Source organism: Aotus nancymaae, unplaced genomic scaffold (assembly GCF_030222135.1).
Source record: "Aotus nancymaae isolate 86718 unplaced genomic scaffold, 86718_ANA_hifiasm-v0.15.2.pri h1tg000040l, whole genome shotgun sequence".
Lineage (NCBI taxonomy): Eukaryota > Metazoa > Chordata > Mammalia > Primates > Aotidae > Aotus > Aotus nancymaae.
Genome location: NW_026988454.1, coordinates 64,956,227 through 64,968,794, shown reverse-complemented (window position 1 = coordinate 64,968,794; position 12,568 = coordinate 64,956,227). Strand labels below are relative to the sequence as shown.

Here is a 12,568-nt window from a genome sequence, read left to right as displayed (position 1 = left end):
GGATTCATTCTCTCCATCACATTCAGGTATATGTATCAAACATAGATTAGGTCTTTTCACATAATCCCATGAGGCTTTGTTCATTTCTTTTCACTCTTTTTTCTCTAATCTTGCCTTCTCATTTTATTTCATTGATTTGATCTTCAATCTCCGATATCCTTTCTTCTGCTTGGTTGATTCGGCTATTGATACTTGTGTATGTTTCACGAAGTTCTTGTGCTGCATTTTTCAGCTCCATCAAGTCATTTATATGCTTCTCTAAGTTGTTTTTTCTACTTAGCATTTCATCTAACCCTTTTTCAAGATTCTAAGTTTCTTTGCATTGGGTTAGCACAAGTTCTTTTAGCTCAGAGAAGTTTGTTATTACCCACCTTTTGTAGCCTGTTTATGTCAATTCGTCAGATTCATTCTTCATCCAGCTTTGTTTCCTGCTGGTGAGAAGTTGTGATCCCTTGGAGGAGGAGAGGCCTTTTGGTTTTGGGTGTTTTCATCTGTTTTGCACTGGTTTCTTCCCATCTTCGTGGCTTTACCTACCTGCGGTCTTTGTAGTTGGTGACTTTCTGATGGGGTGTATGAGTGGAGATCCTTTTTGTTGATTTTGAAGCTATTTCTTTCTATTTCTTAGTTTTCCTTCTAACAGTCAGACCCCTCTGCTGCAGGACTGCTGGAGGTCCACTCTAGACCCTGCTTGCTTGGGGATCACCCACAGGGGTTGCAGAACAGTAAGGGTTTCTGCCAGTTTCTTCTTCTGTTATCTTTGTCCCAGAAGGGTACCCACCAGATGTTGGCCTAAGGTCTCCTTTATGAGGTGTCTCTTTGGGTATACAGGGGTCGGGGAGCTGGTTGAGGAGACAGTCTGACCCTTATAGGAGCTCAAGTGCTGTGCTCGGAGCTCTGTTGTTCCATACAGAACTGCTGGGCAGGTACATTTAAGTCTGCTGCAGTGGAACTCATAACCACCTCTTTTCCCAGGTGCTCTCTCCTAGGAAGGTCAGGCTTTATTTATAATTTCCTGATGTGCTGCTGCCTTTTTTCATAGATGCCCTACCCAGCAAGGAGGTAGTCTAGTCACAGTGTGCCAGTAGTGGCGTTGCTGAGCTGCCATGGGCACTACTCAGCTGCTGTGTGAACTTCCTTGAGGTGTTGTTTATAGAGGTACAGTTAGAACTGCCTTGGTATTAGAAGACTACCTTAGTAGTGTTGGATGCCCTTCCCCACACTGAGTTGGACTGTCCTGGGTCCAGCTGCTCTTGCTATGAAACTCTCAATCCAGAGCATTTCAGATTGCTTGTTTTGTGGGGTTGGTACCCGCCAAGCCAGATGGTCTGGTTTCCTGCCTCAGCCCCCTCCCTTTCAGTTGAATGAGTGGCTCTGTCTCCCAGGTGTTCCAGGCACTAGTTGAAACATCCACCGCAGTTTGTGTGAGTTTCTGCGTGCCAGCCCATGGTACCAGCTGAAACAGCCGAGCTAGAAATTCATGGCGCTTTTTGGCCTGGGAATCTCCTGGTCTGTGGGCAGTGAAAACTCATTTGGAAGTGTGGTGATTACTCACCTTCTGCATTGTTTTTGCTGGGAACTGCACTCCAGAGCTGTTCCTATTCGGCCATCTTGAATCTTCATGTGGAAGAAAATTTTTAACAATATTCTTTCAATCTATGAACATAACATATCTTTCTATTTATTGTGTCTTCAATCTCTTTCAATAATGCTTTAGAGTTTTCAGTTCAATGTCTCGTTTCTCTTTCTAATTTTATTTGTTTGAGTCTCCTCTCTTTCTGCCCTTAGTCTAGTAAAGGGTTTGTCTATTTTGTTTATTTTTTCAAAATAAACTATTGGTTTTATTGATTTTTTTCTATGGTTTTTTAACTCTGATTTATTTCTGTTCTGATCTTTATTATTTACTTCTGCTAACTTTAGGGTTTAGTTTGTTCTTTTTCTAGCTCCTTGAGGCATAATTTCAGGCTATTTGGGATCTTTTTTTGGTAAACAAAGGCGTTTGTTGCTATAAAGTTTCCTCATAGAACTGCTTTTGCTGCATTCTGTAGGTTTTGATATATTGTGTTTCTATTGTCATTTGTCATATGTTTTTGAATATTTATTTTGATTTTTTATTAGACCTATTTTATGTTCAGGAGCATGTTTTTAAATATCTACATGCTTGTTAATTTTCTAGTATTTCTCTTGTTACTGATTTCCAGTTTCATACTATTGCAGTCAGAAACAATACTACATATCATTTCAACCTTCTTGAATTTGTTAAGACTTGTTTCATGGCCTAAAGTATGTCCTATCTTGGAGAATGTTACATGTACAGTTCAGAAGAAAGCATATTCTACTGCTCTTGAATGGAAAGTCATATATATTTCTTTTAGGTTCATTCTGTATAAAGTTTTATTAGTCCGTTTTCACACTGAAATAAAGAACTACCTGACACTGGGAAATTTATGAAGAAAAGAGTTTTACTTGACTCAAAGTTCTGCAGGCTTAACAGGAAGCATGACTGGGAGGCTTCAGGAAACTTGTAGTCATGGCAGAAGGCTAAGGAGAAGCAAGGATGTTTTATATATGGTGACAGGAGCGGGGAGGAACTGTCACACTTTTAAACCATCAGATCTCGTGAAACCCACTCACTATCATAAAAAAAGCTTGGGAGAAATCTGCCTCCATGATCCAATCACCTCCCGTTAGGTCCCTCCCTAAAATGTGGAGATTAGAAGTCTACATGAGATTTTGGTGGGGACAGAGCCAAACCATATCAAAAGTATAGTACAAACCCAGTATTTTCTTGTTAATTTGCTTTCTGGTTGATTTATCTATTAATAAAAGTGGGGTATTGATGCCTTCTACTATTAATATAGTTCTATTTATTTCTTCTTTCAGCCCATTAATATTTGTTTATGTATTTAGGTGATTCAATGTTGGGTACCTATATATTTACAATCATTATGTCCTTTTGATGAATTTACTCCTTTATCATTAAATAATGATCTTCCTTTTCTCTTATAAAAGTTTTTCACTTGAACTCTAAGTATAGCCACTACTGCTGACTTTTGGTTACCATGTGCAAGGAATACCTTCTTCCATTGCTATGAATATTCTTAAAGCTAAAAAGAATCTCTTATAAGCAACATATAATTTGATCTTTTAAAAAATACTTTGATATTTTAAAAAAAATACTTTGATATTTGATCTTTTAAAAAATATTTGATATTTTAAAAAATACTTTGATATTTGATCTTTTAAAAAATACTTTGATATCTTTTAAAAAATACTTTGGTATTTTGATTGAAGAATTCATTTATATTCAAGGTTATTATTGATAGGTAAGGAGTTACTCTTGCAATTTTTATTCAATGCTTTTTAAATAAAGCATTACTTTAATTTGAATTTCTTTTATGACATACGATATGGAGCATCTTGTCATATGCTCTCTTGGTATTTGTGTATTTTCTTTGATAAGGTGTTTATTAAGATATTTGGTCCATTTTGTAGTGGGGTTGTTTATTAAGGCCGTGTTTTAAGAGTTCTTTGCATGTTTAGCTAACTATTTATTAGGTATATCTTTAGCAAATATTTTTATTATCTTGATATCACATGATTTTTAACTTCTCTCCTCTTGTTTCTACATGAACAATGCCATTTACAGTTGGCTAAATTCTTCCATAGTCCTGATATCTTGTACCTCATTCTATCCTCTAAATCTAGAAGAAATGAACAAAATGGATTTGAGATGCTCTCACTATTGTTTTCCTTTCCCATGTATACATTTCCAAATGGGATGTATATAAAAAGAGAAGAGAGATAAGTAAGGAAAATGTAGCAAAAGTAAAAGAAGAGTTATCATTCTTACTCATGTTATCAAATAGAAGTAATCTTTTTTGCTTACCATTCCTGAAGACTAAGTTATTATAGTTTCATATGTCACATAATTCTGTAACACATTACCCTTTATGTTTGTAAAACCTTTCTCAATTTTATATATTCTTTTTTACACTGAAAACTCGAGGAAGGCAGAGGTCATGGTTATATTGTTCACCATTATATACTTAAGATCTAGTAACTGTGCTAAGTAATATTTGTGTGCTTAATGATTAATAGTGAGATAGTAGGGGTAAAAATTGATTCATATATGGTTCTTGCCATTAGGATACTCATAGTATCATCTTAATGGAGAAAAAGGTATTTTAAAAAATAAAATAATATATACCAAGTAGTATATCAGAGTATATGCAAATGTGCTATGGTTCCAAAAGAGAGAGATTCTGTACATCTTTGTGTCAGCCTAGGAAAAATGTGTAAAGAGATGAAAAGATCAGCATAAGAGATTTATCTGGATGAAAGTTCAACTAGAAAATTGGAGGAAGAGTGAAAAAAGGTCACCCCTGGAGAGGAAAATTCAACTTGTTTGTATTGTTATCAGGTTAGATATAGGAAGAAGAGCATAAATTCAGAAAAGAAGTGATATGGTTTAGCTCTGTGTCCCCACTCAAATCTCATCTTGAATTATACTCCCATAATTCGCATGTCTTGTAGGAGGGAGCCAGGGGGAGATAATTGCATCATGGGAGTGGTTTCCCCTATACTGTTCGCATGGTAGTGAATAAGTCTCATGAGATCTGATGGTTTTGTCAGGAGTTTCTGCTTTTGCATCTTCCTCATTTTTCTCTTGCCACTGCCATGTAATAAGTGCCTTTTGCCTCCCGCCATGATTCTGAGGCCTCCCCAGCCATGTGGAATGTAAGTCCAATTAAACCTCTTTTTCTCCCAGTCTCAGGTATGTCTTTATCAGCAGTGTGAAAACAAACTAATACAGAAAGCTTGAAATAGGTAAAAAAAAAAAAAAAAAAAGGAAATTGTATGACCTAGTTAGGAATTAGTATTTTACCTGATAGCTCAAGAGCACCATTACAAAATTTTCAGCAAGGTAATGATTGAACAGATACGCATTGTGAAAAACTTATTAGGTATCATAAAGATTTGTGCACTTTTATCTGATATGTATCATTTTGTGATTAAGATGTTAATGATTGATACATTTTTAAAGGTGAATTTACTCTTTTTGTATCTTTATCATTTTTGCTCATGAATTCCTTATACTTCTATAAAATTAAAGCCTTTCAATGGTATACCTATGTATTAGTCATTTTTCACACTGCTGATAAAGACATAACCAAGACTGGGAAGAAAAATAGGCTTAATTGACTCATGGTTCCACATGATTGGGTAGGCCTCACAATCACAGCAGGAGGTAAAAGGCACTTTTTACATGATGGTGGCAAGAGAGAATTTGAAAGAAGTAAAAGCGGGAACCCCTTATAAAACCATCAGATCTCATGAGACTTATTCACTACCTTGAGAACAGTATGGGAGAAACTGTCCCATTATTTAATTATCTCCCACCAGCATGTGGGATATATGGGATCACAATTCAAGATGAGATTTGGGTGGGGACACAGAGCCAAACCAAATCAACCTTCAAAAAAATATATAAGGAGTGATGGGAATAACTGTACCCACTTTAGCTGCTCTTAAAAGAAAGTTAGAAATGGGCCCATGAAATGTTTAATTGCTACATAGTAAATGCTTCACTTTATATAAATATATTATAATTATTAGAGATATTTATTAGATATAGATTACATACAATTATAGATACAGTTGGCTAAATAATTCAAATTGCTGAAGATAAAATTGGAAGATTGCATGAAAAATTATTGGGTAATTATTATGTTACTTTATGTATGCATGCATTCATTCCATAAATATTGTATGCTTATTGTGTACCAGGTATTATACTAACAAAATAAATGCCACCTCTGCCTATTTGGATCAATAAGTATTAATCAAATAATCAGGGTAATTATTTTTTAGTTTAAACTGAGACAAGTTCTACAGAGGAAAAGAAAAAGATGTTATGATATTGTATAAAAGTATTCTTGACTAAATAAAATATCAAACTAATATATAGTGATTAAAGAAGCATAAGAATTTGTAAACTTTTTTGTCACCACATATTCTAGGTGGTCAATACAAGAAGTGTGAAATAAGCCTGCTTATGGACACTATGTATTTTATTAAATTTAATAAGAGCTTGAGAAGAAGTGCAATACTAAAATTCTAAAATGACATATTTTGGCTATAATTGTTCTATGAATTGATCAGGTTATTTAAAAAACATTTCTTTAATGCTTACTATGTGATAGGCACTGCATTAATGCTTAATGAAATAGGTGAGTAAGGGATGGTTGCTAACCTACCTGACAGGTAGTCTGATCTGGTCTTAAGCCAATGCTTAAACTGATTTCAAGTTTGGGGTATGTTTTGGAAACACTTAACAGACTAAACTTTTTCAAAATAGGGGAATAACTAAAGCATTATTAGAGTTTTTTGAGGCAAGTCCCTGGAATGTTATATGACTAATGATTATGTTATAATCTCACACCCACAAGGCATGTATATTAGTATTTTCAAACAATGCATAGTATATTGGAGTAATTACAGGCTAGAAGAAATGTCATATTATTAGTAGTCTACTTCATAAAAATATTTTTCCAGACCCAAAGGGAGCAACTAGTACCAGACCACTACCTAACTCTAGGTAATATAGAGCACGTAATATAATATAATTATAATATCTGAATAACTAATGAATATAAAATAAAAGAAACAAATGTCCTTTAGGAGATGGCCAGGGAAGATATGTCATATGAAAAAAAGCAATACCCAGTAAGCCCTTTAGACTTGCAACCACATGTATGAAGGATTTGGGTTCTAATAAGGAAGAACAAAACATCTTTTTATTCTTTATTAAAAAATTGGTTTCATCAATTTTGATACACAGATATATTTAAATAGTTCTTATAACTCTTGTCCCACAAAAGTATCTTGCAAAGAGACTTTGAAGCCAGTTGTGAAAACATGTTTTAATACAAGCAGTTTGCTGTGAATTCTTATGAAGCGTATGGAGCAATAGAAGAAAAAGAGAGTCTCCAAAAAAAAAAAAAATGATAAGCTCTGAGTTCACAATGTGTAAGTTCCAAGGCAGAGAGAAGACTACATAGGGTCAGACAGAAAAATCTAACCAAGGGACAACATATTTTCAACAAAGAAAACACATGTAATAACAATAGTAATTGCTATCTAAGGTTATCTTACTTTACAAGTATTAACAGTAATTATTGTTTCTAAAGCAGTACAAATTGAATTTAAAAGAAAATAATTTATGGGGACATCAATAAGCAAGAGGGAAAAATTCTTTCCGACAATAAATTTAGACATTATAAACAAGTTTTATTTAATATGTTCTGTTCATTCCTTTAGTAGATACACGGAAGCCTTTATTTTGCTAATGTATAATGTGAATTTGCATGAGATGTATTTGATATATAGTGTTTTTCAAGATTACTTGAACAAGTAGTCCTTTAAAAATCAAAGAGATGTACATTAACCAAAAGCAGAAGGGCACGTGGGAATATCCAGCTTGGGAAATATTCTTGTATGAAAAGCAAGAATGATTTTGTTTCTGATGCTTGTAATAGATTAAGATATACAGAAGCTTGATTTGAAAGTAAAGAAACATTTGAAAGGCTGAATGAGAAGTTACCAGAATGTAAGATAATGCAGTTTCAGCATGTTAAATGTAAAATACTTGATTTCAGGCTATATTTTTAAATATAGGATAATGTGATTTCAGCATGATCATTATTGAACAATTTGCTGTGCAATCTTTAAAGAAAAGTTATTTGTCAATCAATAAGCCTCCCTCAGAGTTAAAAGAAATGCTAACTGCATTTACTTTATTATTTCTGTGTTATCTAGATGTAATGAAATAAGATAAACAGAAAAATGTTGGTCTATAAAATTGAGAGTTTGTACAGAACAGTAAAAAGGCAATACAATAAGTAAATCAATATATTGTATATAGCAGACTTAAACTTTAAAATTAAGTGTTTAGAACTACCTGTGCATTTCACTCTACAAGTAAGGTTCTTAGAATGATAGAGAGGAAAGAAAGGAGGCAGGAAAAAGGGGGAAGGGAAAGAATGATAGAAGGGAAGGGGAGAGAAGAGCAGGGGAGGGAAGTGGAAGTTAGGGAAGGAAGGGGAAGGAAACAGAATACGATATAAAAAGGACAGGAAAGATAAAGAAAAAGGAAAGAGGGGACAGAGGAATGAAGAAGTAGGGAGGGAGAAAGGGAGGAAAGTAGGGAGGAAGGAAAGGAGGAAGGGAGAAAGGGAAGAAGAAAAAAGGAAGGAAGGAAGGGTGAGAAAGAAGATAGGAATAACTCAATTTAATAAATCCAGCAAGTTAGATTTGAAATATTTGGTGAGATTTGTTTTCACTGTTTATAATAATTACAGTTTAATCTCTTAAAGAGTTTTAATCTGTATCTTGGGAGACATTCTCATGAAATCACAATATTACATAAAAATATTTGATTAAAATTTAATATAAAAGGGACACTTAGAGACAATAATTCGATTGTTGAGGAAATTCTGGCTAGATACATGTGTAGTTTTTATGCACCCATCTATACACTGTCATTGTATGTGACTTGAAACTGCCTCTGTACATCCTTTGAAAGCTCATTTTGAGTATCAGGTCTTATACATCTGACATATGAAGAGGCTTCACTATGTAGTAAACATATGTACTATGACTGCCTTCCTTCCTTCCTTCCTTCCTTCCTTCCTTCCTTCCTTCCTTCCTTCCTTCTTTCCTTCTTTCCTTCCTTCCTTTCCCTGTCTGTTTGCAAGCTAGAACGTCTTTTGTACTTGGTAAATGGGATCTTTTGGCAACTTGTAGAAAGATCATTTTACAAACATATCAGTTCGTTACAGTCTATATGGAGAATTTGTTTAAATAACTAAAGAAAGGCCCACTGAGAGCAGTAATATAAAAAGAACCAAAGTTCAGAGATCGGAGTGAAGATTCAAACCGAATTTGGCTTTAAAAGTGTTTGGTTTATCCTGAATCTTCTTTTAAATAATTTATTTGTCAACATTTTAAATGTGCAAATTTTACATAAAATATTTCATAGGATCTCACAAAAAATGAAAATATATGGTCACTCTGTGACCATATATTCTCAGAAGGTTTTAGTAAAACTGAAACTGAAGGCCATCTGTCTATTTGGAGTGTTGCAGTTTTCCAGATTTTTTGTCTATCTTCCTCCATTCATTTATAGTTATTTGCCCTCTTAACAGTATGAAAATTGACTCTAAGTCACAGTAATGCACGTTATAATAGACACATTTAAAATTTCCTTAGTTGTTTTCTAATTAAACTTAGAGACCTCTTGAAAAAATATATTTCTTGAAGGCAACTTTAAAGTATGACTTCTAAACTTCTCTCAGTTGAAATTCAGTACATCAGTTCTTTGTTTGCCAGCATGCAGATTGTTGTAGGAGTTTGGACTTCAGAGAAACTATCTCTATTTACATAATTAATGATTGTTCACTTCATTAGAGGTAAGTGCATGGCTGTTCATGTCACAAGAATGGAAGATACTTTCATTCTTTGGTCTTAGTGTGTCCCTGAGATTTTTCAACTAGCTGAAATTTCAGTCCACATTTGACTTCAACTGTCATATCTGTAGAAATACTTCAAAAGGAGCATCAAATTATGTATCAAGGAAGTAATAATTCATTTCTAAATTACTGGTCCTTTAAAAAAATATTTAAACTAGATCAGTGATGGAATGACAAGTAAAACATGTCAGTGATTTATTGGCATTGATTATATTCCCTATATTATTTCATCCTGTTAAAAGCCTAATAAGACCATTAGCTTTGTATATTTGATTCAAATCAACTATCATTTAAACATTCCCATGTTCATAAAAGCAAGTGTGCTGAGGTTTGCTAGCAATGGGAAATTTGAATATTCACAATGCTGGAAATAGGAAGCGCAGCTGGCAAGAAATCAAGAGGCGTCCATCATTTGCTGAAAAGTAGGTTGCCTTTGTTCATTTGTGTCTTGTTTTGTTCTTGAGAATATAATGAATAATATTGTGTTTGAAGATACTGGAATAGACATCCCAATGCAGTTGGTGCATATAGTGAGTTGGCAATAAAATGATATTCTTTCTATGGTTCTCAAAGTGAGAGATGAGCTCTCACAAAATATTTAGGTGGATTAAGAATTTTCTATATTTGAATGTCTACTTTCCAAGTAATCACCCTCCCCAAATCTTACTTATAATTATGTTTATCAAAAAGAAATTACAGGCTGGGCACCGTGGCTCATGCCTGTAATCCTAGTACTTTGGGAGTCCATGGTGGGTGGATTGCTTGAGCTTAGGAGGTCAAGACCAGCTTGGGCAACATGGTGAAACCCCATCTGTATTAAAAATACAGATGTGGTGGTGGGTGCCTGTCATCCCAGCTACTCAGGATGCTGAGGCAGGGGAAATCACCTGAGCCCAGGAGGCGGAGATTGCAGTGAACCGTGATCCTACATGCTACTAAAGTGAAATCTTCCTCCTAAGACACTATACTGAACATTCCATTTTTTGTGTGTACAAATTCACCTATACTGTTTCCCTGTTTGCAGAAAAATACTAAACATTTCAACTTTTATTCAATATTGCCCGTAATTTTGTTTTGATTTAAATGTGTCTACATCTATACATCTCTTTTAGTGAGAGAAGGTAATGTAAAAGTAGAAAGACGAGAATCATACAATGTAAGTAACCTGCTGAAAAAGTTGGAGAATTGAAGATCTACCAAACCCAACTGGAGAGCTGTTTCTTTAACATAATCTTTTATCTATTCAGAAGCTGTAGATGTGTATGGCTTCTCTACATATTTTACAGCTTTCCTAAATAAGGGCGTTGGTCATTTCTATAATTAGAAATTATAATTTCTACCACTGCACTCCAGCCTGGGTGAAAGAGCAAGACTCTGTCTACAAACAAACAAAACAAAACAAAAACACACAAGAAAAGAAATGACAAATTTCAGGTGTGGGCATTATCACAAATACTATCAGCATAAGATTTGTTGCATATACTGTTTCTAATTCTATCATTCTATAGAATGATAGAATTCTATAGAAGTCTATACAGTTGGTCTTGCAGCTGGTGCCAGGCTAGATACAGCAAATTAATAAATACTGTATAGTCAAACAAAATGACCTTGGTTTATGGTGTTTTATTACATATCACAGAGACTTAAGGACCATGTTATTGCTCTTACATTATATTAAAATGCTTTTAATGAGTTATTATGCTCCTCAGAATATGCAAACATTTGTTGAGAACCTATTATTTGAAAATCATTGAGAATTCAGATAGATGGATGTTTATTTACTGTTCTTTAGTGTTTATTCTAATGGAGGTAGATACTCATCTGCATTAGATATTACATGATAAGTGATATTTTTGCTAATTCATTAACCAGAAACATATAAAAATATTGAAGCACATGCATCTTTCTACATCTGTTGAATAAATGAATGGATGGATGGATGGATGGATGGATGGACTGATTGGATAGACTGACAGATTGATATCCTCCATACCAAAAAGCTTGTAATGTACTTAGAAAAATAGACCATGTCTCTACCAGTAAATAATAATACCAGGTAACCTACGCTGAATGCCCAGTACGTGAATGACAAAGATAGAAATTAGTCTAAGCTGGGCTAATATATTGAAATCAGAAGTGGTTGAGGAGGGAATTTACACTGAACGTTGGTGTTAGATTAGTATTTTAAGAGCACAGGGAAGAAACTGAGAAGCAGAAATTCCTCCAGTATACTTAAGAGTTATTGCATAATGAAAAGAAGATATTTGAGTTCTAATTATAGAAATGACCAAAGCCCTTATTTAGGAAAGCTGTAAAATATGTAGAGAAGCCATACACATCTACAGCTTCTGAATAGATAAAAGATTATGTTAAAGAAACAGCTCTCCAGTTGGGTTTGGTAGATCTTCATTTCTCCAACTTTTTCAGCAGGTTACTTACATTCTATGATTCTCGTCTTTCTACTTTTACATTACCTTCTCTCACTAAAAGAGATGTATAGATGTACACACATTTAAATCAAAACAAAATTACGGGCAATATTGAATAAAAGTTGAAATGTTTAGTATTTTTCTGCAAACAGGGAAACAGTATGGGTGAATTTGTACACACAAAAATGGAATGTGCAGTATAGTGTCTTAGGAGGAAGATTTCACTTTAGTAGCAGGCTATTTCTGGGCGGGAGAAAGCAATAAAACCAATACCTTGGAACGTGTGTAGAAAAATGCATATGCTTCTACATTTCTATATGTTCACAGCCAATGAATTAGCAAAGATATTACTTATCATGTAATATCTAATGCAGATGAGTAGGTACCTCCATTAGCATAAACACTAAATTTTATTTATGTTATCACCTTCACTGGGGAAAAAATTGTCTTTTAATGAAGAAACTGATAAACAACCCCCCAGATTTTTACAATATCAGGCTGTAAGCCCCTTGATTTATAAATTAAATTGCCATAGTGACTAAAAATTATCCAAGTCTATACAACCTGTGACTTCTGATATGCACATCACATAACAGATATGAGTGCCCA

At 34.1% G+C, this 12,568-nt stretch overlaps 1 protein-coding gene across 5 annotated transcripts in view; it reads left to right on the top strand.

The window, feature by feature from the left end:
- Positions 1-12,568, top strand: part of GRIK2 (glutamate ionotropic receptor kainate type subunit 2) — a 712,929-nt gene that overhangs the window by 685,159 nt on the left and 15,202 nt on the right. The gene's annotated exons all lie outside the window — the stretch shown is intronic.